Here is an 11,179-nt window from a genome sequence, read left to right on the forward strand (position 1 = left end):
TGTCAGCTTCTTTCTTGATGATGTCTCGGGGTTTTTAGAAACTGCGTCTCTGACTCGACGGCGCCACTCAGCCGCCCCCTCTCGACTGCGCAGAAAGAGGCACTTTGGGAAACAGTAACCCTTTCAGGCTCTGCCCGGAGAGTATTTTAGAAGCGTGTGAAAGGCAATACGCCGCCCTGGCTCCAGCCAGTTAGGTGCGCACCTTTTAGAAACGGACCCCTTCAGCCAGTCACATCAGAGGTTCTCAAAGTGGGGTCCGGGGACCTCCAGGTGGCCCTCGACGGGAGTCCAGGGGGTCCTCATCTAAATGATGAGTCGTTAATTTTCATCAAAGTCCTAAGTCCTTATAGTATGACAGATAAATAAACACTTTGGATCGTCTCAGTCCCTTCTTTGTCCCTAAGCACAAATGTGACTAAATGGAGAGTTCATGTTGGTTCTTTTGTTTGAATTAAATGAAAATGCTATATTTGTATTTCAGGACATATGTTAACATGACATTTTGTGGTTAATATTTTAGAACTTGAAGGTTGTCCTGGAAGTGTTGCCATATGATTAGATACGCTCACATTTCTTCAAAGCCAATTTGTTAAAAATTTAGCCTCACCTGTACATCCACCAAATCACCCCCATCCTAGAAATAGAAACCTTTTGAATGCAGAGTTAATATAAAAGCATTTAACATAGTTGTCCTTACAACCAGGGAAAAATGCCAATTCTCCAATGAGCATCATGTCAGACTCCTGTCTTCACTTCACGCTAAACGGCTGATGTTGACTCTGTCACAACTTCACGCTATTTTTTTTAAAATCTACACTTTTCATTCATCCACAAATCAAAAAATGTCATCACAAAATTCACTTCTACAATATGGCTGCACACAGCCCTTTGATGTTTCACACTGAGAATAATTTGAACATGTCCCCCCCCATCGACCCATTCGGTGGGTTACAAGTGAGGCGCTGACACATCAGAGCAGCCCGCATTCACATAATGTTCATAAAAATGTCAAGACAGTGGTGGTCAGACGCTCCGCATCCCTATGTTCTGACACAGTCTCTGTATTCATCAGCACAGACCTCTGACCAAATGGGCAACAGGAACCCCACAATAATAAATACAATTTGGTAAATTTAGAAGCTTTATATATATTTAAACCCTAAAAGGGAATCTAAGATTAAGCACATATTTGCAGCCTATATGGAGAATCAAATAAAGACCTTGAGACAAGTAGGGGATGATGGGGAAGGAGGTGGGGGGGCGACAAGTTTTGTGGTGAAGAAGACAAGGCTCTGTCTCATGATGAGACTCAATTATGATGGATTGTGGTCCGATCAAGAAGGATTAGGGTTCGTCGGTGGGTGGTAGAGGGTCTGCAGCAGCTTTCAGTCAAGCAAACGTGAAAGACACGTCCATTCCTGTGCGGATCTACGCTTAAGAATAAGTGTGCAACTAAGCGTGTATCGTGATTTCGTGCTTCCACACAAAATCAGCCACAGACACTTGTACATACACATGCACGCACACATCTTGTGTGTGTGTGTGCGTGCGTGCAGTGGGCTGACAGTGAGAGACGGAGACAAGGGTCTGTGGCTCTAAGTAAGACCCAAAGCCTATGGTTGTAAAAGCTAGTGAGTCAGCACTGCTGAGGTTATTGATGATGACAGGGTATTATATGGAGCACTGAGGGGAGGAAAGGCACACACACACACACACACACACACACACAAACACACACACATAAATGGAGTCACCGCAGATGATACCCAGCATTCCGTCAGACCACCATACCCAGCTTGTGGTGTCTGGAGGTGTGTGTGTCAAATTTGTTCATGAGTTAGAAGCAAGAGATGTATCTAAGAGAGTGTGTCTGTAGTTACATCTGGGGACCAATTAGGCTCTGGGAACACAAAGTTTTTGTGTGGGCTGGAGATGAGTGCTGTCCAACTCTTATGTCTATCCTGAGATTGTGTGTGTGTGTGTGTGTGTGTGTCTGTGGGTTTGCGCGCTTGTATGTACGGGAAGTGATGGTGCATGCATGTGTGTTTTTCTGATGTTCCTTAGATGTCTTCCTGGTGGTCTTCAGTCAACCAACCACAAGGCCCTGATTGTTTAATAACACTCCTCAAGGCACACACTGTGTGTGTGTGTGTGTGTGTGTGTGTGTGTGTGTGTGTGTGTGTGTGTGTGTGTGTGTGTGTGTGTGTGTGTGTGTGTGTGTGTGTGTGTGTTTGTTGGGGGGGGGGTTTGAAGATTCTCTTAACACATTTCCAGTGCTTGGAGACTGATCGAACACCAGCTGCACCATCCTGATGTCAACCATCCAATTGCTGCAAGTGCTCACAAACCCTGCTGAAGTCAGCAGCAGTGGGCACCAAATTCATGACATGCCGTTACATCAACACAGCGGCCATCTTTGCCGGCAAACAACAGGTGACTGTAGTCAAATAACAGGTGATTGTAATCAAACTCCGGTCATCGCCAACAAGGGGTGCTTCTCACAATTAAGCCGACTGGTAATGCACTGGAAATGCATGCAAAGAGAGTTAAGAGAACATTAATCATTCACAGGACTGTATTACTTAAATCTTCGTTTCTCAACACTGGTTGTTGTAAAGTCTGGCTGGCAACCTAAGTAAGCTGCAAAATCTAAAGAGTGTGAGGAGCAGTTTGTGATGCAAAGCAGGGATTTCTGCTTCAAGCATAGACAAAAGGCCAACGTTCTTCAATATCCCGGCTCCTTACTTCCTGATTGAAATCATCAAACAGTCCTCCATGCAAACAGTAGATTTTTTTCATATTCTTGCTGTTGTGGCTGTCTGTTATAATCCTCTTTAATCTTATGTGTCTATTTGATATGCTTAATCTCTTAATACCTGCTATTTAAAAAGTAATTATCAGATAAATGACATCGATTTTTATGCTGTTTGTGTCCTTGGTGCTCCTATTAAACACACAGCAGTCAAAAGCCTGCAGCAAGAGCCTGTTTTCTCTATAGGCTGTTATGCATCTAACCTTTTAATCAGACGCATAGTGTCAGAGTCACATTTCTGTAGTCATGCTTGCTGATTACTCAGTTTAACTCTTGTTAGATGTAACAGATATTGTAAGTCCAAAGTAAGGCCTAAAAATAGAGCTGTGGGTGGCATGGCACTCGCCGCCTTGGGAATAGTGTATATTCTGAGCTCTGTTTCCATGGTTACATGTGCTTTCTCCCATTGCCAGCATGGGTCCCGAATCAAAATAGTCCCTTTTGCATCAATGGCTGTGTTTTGATCCCTTTGAGAACAGCCTAATTTAACTTTTTATCGTGTTTTTCTTACTCACCAATCGGGAAATGTGTGTTAAAGTTTGTAGACTGTGTTTGGTACATGCTAGTGTGACAGGCTTTGAATTGTAAATGTTATGCCTTGGTTCTAAAACTGTATGGACACAAATATGCCATTTACCACTACTGACTTTACCATCTTCACCTCATCAAACAAAAACAAAACAAAAAAAACTGGCTTGACTGTCAGATGGGACACAAAATTGAGTCAGTTTCACACACACACACTCACATATTCTCAGGATAGACATAAGAGTTGGACAGCACTCATCACCAGCCCACACAAACACTAGGTGTTCCCAGAGGACTCCTGATACCTAATTGGTCCCCAGTCGTCAAGACGACACACAGGTTAACTATCTGCAAGTCGTTTACTTGACTTCTCAACTTGATCGTGATTGTGGCTTGATTATATACACCTCAATTTGTTTTTACCCAGTTAAAATCTATATTTTCCATATCCACCCCCTCTCAGCTCACTGATTGCTGCTGTACTACACACACACACACACACACACACACACACACACACACACACACACACTCACATATACACCTCCCCCTCACAGCCTGTCCGGCGGCTGTCTCCCAGTACCCCTCTGTGCGCCTAGATGGCATGCTGAGAATGTTTACTTTCGCCACAGTGTGTATTTACAGAGACTAATAGTTTTTTAGGCTGCAATGGCGCCTCGCTTCGTAACATGTGTACAACCCACCTACTCCCTCTTACTCCCTCACGCACACACACACTCAGGACATATATTGCCCCCACCAAACAACAAATCAAACCTCTGGTATTTGGGGTTTGGCAATGGCGCAAGCTCTAATGCAGCCAGGTGACATGAGGAAGCAGCAAAAGCAGTATGTGATGTTACCTCTCCTGTGTTTGGAGTGAATAAGACCAGCGACGAGAGTATGAATGCTATTCGAGGTTGAATGACTGCACGAAGGGGTTGCAATGAATGGACACATGATGTCTCGAATGGTTATGCGTGACATGCAGTAAGCAAAGAGATTTGGGAATGTGTGTTCACTATGTGTGAGCAAGTTTGTGAGAGAGAAAGAGAGGGAGGGAGATGCAGTGTAATTGAATCAAATGGATCATGCAGATGATAAAGCCCAAGATGGATTACTAATGGCAGATTACTCCTTCCTGCTCACACTAGACGACTGTCCTTTCCTTTGCTATGGTTTTTGTTTGTGCACCATGCCTTATGCAAAAGCCATGACCATACACAATCTGCAGAGCATGATAGTGACATAGACAGCAGGGCTCTGGGTCGTGATTAGATGTCAGTTGCTGAGATGTGTATATACCTTAATTTAAGAAAGTCAATCTTTAGTATTTCTGCTCAGTCTTTTCATAACAGGTTACACAGAAGCGGTCAGGAGAAAAAGGTGTGTGTGTGTTTTCAGTGAATGTCTGTCCCTGCTGATAAGATGAAAAACATTGTGTTATTATGTTGACAAATGGTATTTTCACTTAATCCTCTGTTCAGTGGAGTCAACAGCCAAAACCCAGGGTGAAACCCATTGTAGAACAAGCAGATGTACATCATCAGCGTGTATAATCGATGGTAATCTAACCTGATCAGAATCTGTGGCGGCCGATAAGACATGTTGACAGTGTTGAATAATAGGTGCCATTTTAAAGCAAGAAAATTGGTCCAAGCCCGTGTGCTGCTTTTAGCACATTACACTCTCAACTGTCAACATGCATTGTGGGACATGTAAGACTTTACTAAAATAAGAACAAGTGCATGAGACAGGTTGCATATGATAGAAATCATCCTCAAAATACCTTCTGGAAAACCAGAAGAGATTAACGTATGTAACAGTGTAGCAGTATCAAATGAATGTGTCCTTAAACACTGATCACTATAAAAGGGATGAAAAGGGACAGTGTACTCAATCCCACTGAAAGGACAGAATTGGAATTAGGAGTGGAGTCCAAAACACTTAGGCCATTGTTTTATTTTCTTTCTCCCTTAAAACAAAGAGCGCAAGGGAACCAAACAGGTGAAAATAACTGGCGGTATTTTTCCCACTGGACTGCCATGGCATGACTCGGGCTGCTGAACCTGATGTCCTGACGCCTGCCTGTCTGTCGTATTCAGCCGAGGTGGTCTATTCAGAGTGAGGGACATACAGCCCAAGGGGTGTGTGTATGTGTGTGTGTATGTGTGTGTGTGGTGCAAGGGGGAGGGAGGAGGCACTGTGAGCAGCAGAGAATGCTTGGTGATGGGTTACCGAAAACAGAGCACCAGGGGACAATAGGACTCAGGACATTCCTGACATAACCCCAACACACCGGGGAGGAAGTGGAAGGGGGGATTTATTGGTGTCAACGGCCCCTCGCCCCGAGAGGAACGGGTGCCTCTTTTGTTCCCTCTGGCATTGGACATGGACTGAACTGAGACACCTTGCACAGAGAGGACACCTCGAAAAACATACACACATAATCACTCCTTTGAAAGAAGAACCACCAATTAGGGAATGGACATGTACAGCTATAGAGGTTTAGACTCAAAGGAGGCAGGTCTTTGTGTGTGTGTGTGTGTGCGTGCGTGTGTGCGTGCACTTGTCAATAGGATGTAAAGGGAGAGCCAAATGGGATGCTTTTCAGCTCAGATTGCATATGGGTTGACCCCGTGGGAACACCGCTATGAACTTGTTTGAGTCAGAGGGCATTTAAGAATGGATCATGTTACACTGAAAGCGACCACGATGAACAAGACAATGTAATACTCTAGTAATTTGCCGGACAATTGTCAAGTGAATTTCCCATAGTGTTACCCATAACTTTGTATGACTTGTGAAATGCCACTTAAGAAACGGGTCATACTCTCTGGTTGAGTGACATTAATTTATGACATGGCTTCAATCCCTCAAACAAAACAGCAAAAACGTTAAAACCAGTTTGTGTTATCTTAAAACTGAGATTTAAAAACGTACCATCCATTAAGCCCATTTAATATTATTCAACTGGTGAGAAGAAACATAAGTAACGGGGGCTGGTTTTGAATTGCATTGTAATTACTGACCCACCCTGAACCTCCTTACAGCTTCTGCAAACCGTATTGAGGGTAAATACTCGTTCTGTGAACAGAAATTACTACAAAAAGATGACCAACGGGCCTGACAAAGAATACCCTTTCTCCATAGATACTTGAGACCTAAACCCTTAGAAAAAAACATCAACACCACATTGGCCAAAGAAAACTGTATTGATTAAGAAAATATCAATAAAGCTGCTCACATTGGAATCTGCCCGGGACATAGTTCTTATGGACTATTTACTTTTTCACTTTCCTTAACACAGGTTAACATTTGTAAACACATTTACACGTACAAAACAGAATTCTTCCTGGTAAATCCAAAGACATAATCATATTTTTAAGGATTTACACCTGCAGAGTGCGACATTGATGACTAATGCCCTAAGTCATCACAGCATAGAAACATTACATCCCAGCAGCTACAGGAAGTACCAGGGATCACTTGGTGAGATTTGTACTACCTGTACCCTGTACTACCCTGTTGTCAGAAGGTTGACCAATGGACAATGGTCTCATACTTTAGCAAACCCTGGAACAGGTGGTAGAACAGGTCAAACTAGACCAATACTGCCATCTAGTGGTAACATATTGTTTTTTCTAACTGTAAATGTGGGTATGCTTGCTAAACGGTGTGATTGGTTATCTGTGATTCCAGATAAGCAGTAGGAAGCTAACTAAAGAAAAGGAGGACTTTGTGACTTAACTTACACATAATTGGTCTGGCAGGGATCTCATCTAGCTTTATAATCAGATTGTTATCTCACTCATTTCCAAACATGCTAATTATCCCATCCTCAATTTAAGTTTGCAACAGGGTGTCGTTCAGGTTGGATAACCTAGAAAACTCTATTGTATTTGCATGTTAACTGTAGTCAATCTAGCTAGTCTAGAGCCATTGCAGTAGCTCTGTAAAGGCTGTACTTAGACGAATGCTAACATGCTCAAAATGACTTGTTAACATGTTGATGTTAAGCAAGTGCTACGTTTACCTTGCTCACCATTTAGGTTCACCGTGTTAGCATGCTTTGCTAACTACTTCTAAAGACAGATAATGTTTATGCCAAGTTTTGGCATAACTATGCCAGTTTTGCAAGTATTATGTTAATAAACCAAAGTGTTTGACAAGAAATTTTCACCTGACGGTAGCGCTGGATGAAAAGTTAAGGGATCACCCAAGTGATTACGATTTAGTTTTCTGTACCAAATTCCATGGTAATCCAATAGTTGTTGAGATATTTCCTTAAAAACTGCCATTCTCATAGTGGTGCTAGAGAAGAAGCCAGGGCATCACCAACGTTTGCCTTATCTTAAACAAATTGTATACCAATTATATTGGAAAAGTGGCTGCTGTTGGAGCTAAAGAAAAAAAGCCAGGGGATGACCAAAATTCTATAGATTCATCCTGTGGAAATCCTAAATATATTTCAGATATTTTAATCTGGACAAATGTGTTCGACGGACCGACCAACATTGACATCCAACGATTATTGACACGAGCATCAGTTCAGACAAGGCAAAGAACATTGGTGCTCTGGTAGCCTAGGGGTTAGTTATAATAGTACAGGACATTAAATAGCAAATAATTGATAAGGACATCTAGAAATTCTAGTAGCTTTAGTGTGTTCTCTTTCCAATTTCCACAAGTGCTTCAACTGAATGATCACCTACCAATCAAAACAGCTGATAATTACCGTTTGATGCTCAAGAAATTAGGCAAGACTGAAAAACTGAAACATTTAAAGTTTTCTTCTAATAGAGTGAGCATTTATTTGGTTATTATTATTATCATTATTTACTATCAGTGTGCTTGAAGTGAACCTCCTCCATCATCCACTTCCAGCTCACTGGATTACAACTGATTCCCAGACTGGCTCTGTAGCCTTGGGTGGCATTGTTGTAGCCACACAATTTATCAGTTAATCGACAAGACACTGCCAGATTCTGCCGCTCATGAATATCAGTGCGGAATGAGAACCAGAACGTGAGCGTTCATTAGAGTGTTTCGACTCTCTTGCTCTTTCTACATCTTCAGAACACACATAGAGTTCAAATGGGAACTCCCAAGCACTTCCAGCTGGCAACACTTTGGGATAATGATGCTGGATTCCACACAAATGAAGGGACTAAATACCACCAGAGAGGCACCTGAACCCCCTCTTCAATGCACAGACATGCATACATGTATGTTAAAACACACACGTATTTCCAAGTTTTCTCTGTGGGTTAATCACACATGCACTGCACACCAAGTGGGAAAGCCAATTTCCCACCGTCATCTTGGACGCTCACGGCTGTCAAATGTAAGCAGCTAACCCAAAAATAATCTTACACACACATACACACACTGAGGCCAGCACACATCCTCCAAGTCTTCAGGACTGCAGATTGGGTTACTGCAGATTCCTAGCTGCGGCCTCAAGGTATCCTCATTTAAAAACTCTCTGCGGTTGAGTCATCACTGTGAGCTGGGAAGAGACCACCTTCAGTGGTGTGATGTCAAAATGATGGATGGGACAATAATACTGGCAGAAGAGCTATTGATAGCTCTCTTTCCTTAATGTTGACATGTTGATACCGCACACTCCAAGCAATGGAAGTGTGTGTGTGTGTGTGGGTGTGTGTGTGTGTGTGTGTGTGGGTGTGTGTGGGTGTGTGTGTGCACACATGCAATGCACAAGGACATTCTGGTATTATACCCATTAATATGTCTTCCGTTCCCACTCAGGCCTTGGGTCTTTGAAGTGGAGTGGCAGCTGAGCCCTGAGCGAGTGAGTGTGTGAGAGGATGTATACAATAACGCCAACATGCCGTCCTGACTTAAGATGAGTCGGCAGAGGGAAAGTAAACAGGCGGGGTTCCCCGAGCGGCTGTCGTTGGAAACGGGGGGTGTGCTGAGAGGGGCTCAAGCTGTTTATTTTTACAAGGGACCTCGGTGTCGTTTGAAGGGCCCTCAGTTCTCTCTCTCGCTCGCTCGCTCTCTCACTCTCTCTCTGTTCTTTCTTTTGACCTCCTTTTCCCATTTCCCCCCAAAACCCTGCCACAACCTTCCCGCTCCTATACCCCACCCCTACAGTGCAAACCCCCCACCCATCCTCTCTGGGGTTCTTGCCAGCAGCAACTAATTATCAGTCAGTTGGGTTCTACCGTGCGCCTGTGTTTGGCCCACTTCTCTTTACCACTGACTGTAAAGGCATTTGGATGTGCAGCATGCTTTACGTTGCATTCTTTTACACTGTTTCAGTGCTGAACTGAAGGGAATCAGCAGGAGGCTGCAGAACGGGGAGGAGCAGCACCCTCACACTGGGAGTCAGGTGTATGGCTTTATGGGAGAGGCTAACATCAAGTGAGATCTTGACTTCCGAACTTGTTCATAACATATAACGATGCCACACACTAATGAGGTAGTCCTTTTTAAAGGATTCATAAGTAACAACTGATTTATAAGTAGTAATTGACAGTGGTGGAAAGTATATTTACTCAAGTACTGTAGGCCTACTTACAGTAAGTACAGTTTTGAGGTACATGTATTTCTAATTGATGGTACTTCATGTCTCTACTCCACTACCTATGGATCCTACCAAGCTCATGGTGGATGGGTGAGATGGTAAAAACACGTGCTTCTACCTACGTCATTGGTCAACAAAGTTTGGGTTAATTTCTTGTACTGCACTGTAACATTTAATATTTTAATTGTGTTTATGTAAAGCACTTTGAATTGCCCTGTTGCTGAAATGTGCTACAAAAATAAAGCTGCCTTTCCTTGCATCTCGGAGGCAAATGCTTTTCTTTTAACTGCACTACATTTATTTAACAGCTTTAGTTAGTTATTTTACAGATTCTTACTTGTATAACAAAATGTAATTAACAAATCAATTCTAATGTGTTTTTATAGATAAAGCATTCGGGCGGTATACTAGTATATTTGTTAAAATTACCTTTACCAGTTGCAACATTAAATGATGCTTATACTGTAGGTATATGTATCACTTATCCCAATCCAATAACATATTATATATTATTCTGAAATGGACCATAATGGGTACTTGTACTTTTGCTATATTTTAATACTAATATTCAATACTTTTACTTAAGTAAGGTTTAAAATGCAGGACTTTTAATTGTAAAAGTATTTCTGCACTGTATAACTAATTTTACTTAAAACATCATACACTGAAACATCTGAGTATGTCCACCACTGACAAATAAACACGTATTAATAACTGATACAGGTAATTAAATTAATGCTTAAAAGATCAGTTAAGAAAAACTTTTGGGTTGAGAGATTGCGTCTGGAGAACAATGTCATTAACATGTATTATTGCTGATGACTTCTTTTTGCTGATAGGTTATTAGAAAGTCAGAAACCTAGTATTTATCTATGGTCTGACAATGATATTGCATATTTTCCATTTGTTTCCATTTGAACAAGCTAATCCCTCCCTAACATAGTACTATAAGGTGTATGATGTTACAGCATGATAGTGATGTAAGCCACATGCCAAAGCTTCATATGATCATTGCTGAGAGTTTAAAGACAGCACACAGATTGGAGAGGTTGGTGATAACTGTAGCATTTCATAATTTAAAAGACCTTTTAAAAAGTGTTGAACTTTACTGGACACACTCCTGGATCCTACATTACAAACACATGGTGTGCATGTATTTTTTTGTTTTGTTTTGTTTTATTTTATTACAGAGCTAAAGACCTTTCTTAAAGAAAAGAATTTGACAGGTGAAACCAGTTTTATACAGTCTATGGCTGAAACGCGGTTGTAGCTGATAATAAATATAT

Source organism: Etheostoma cragini, chromosome 21 (assembly GCF_013103735.1).
Source record: "Etheostoma cragini isolate CJK2018 chromosome 21, CSU_Ecrag_1.0, whole genome shotgun sequence".
NCBI classification, from domain to species: domain Eukaryota; kingdom Metazoa; phylum Chordata; class Actinopteri; order Perciformes; family Percidae; genus Etheostoma; species Etheostoma cragini.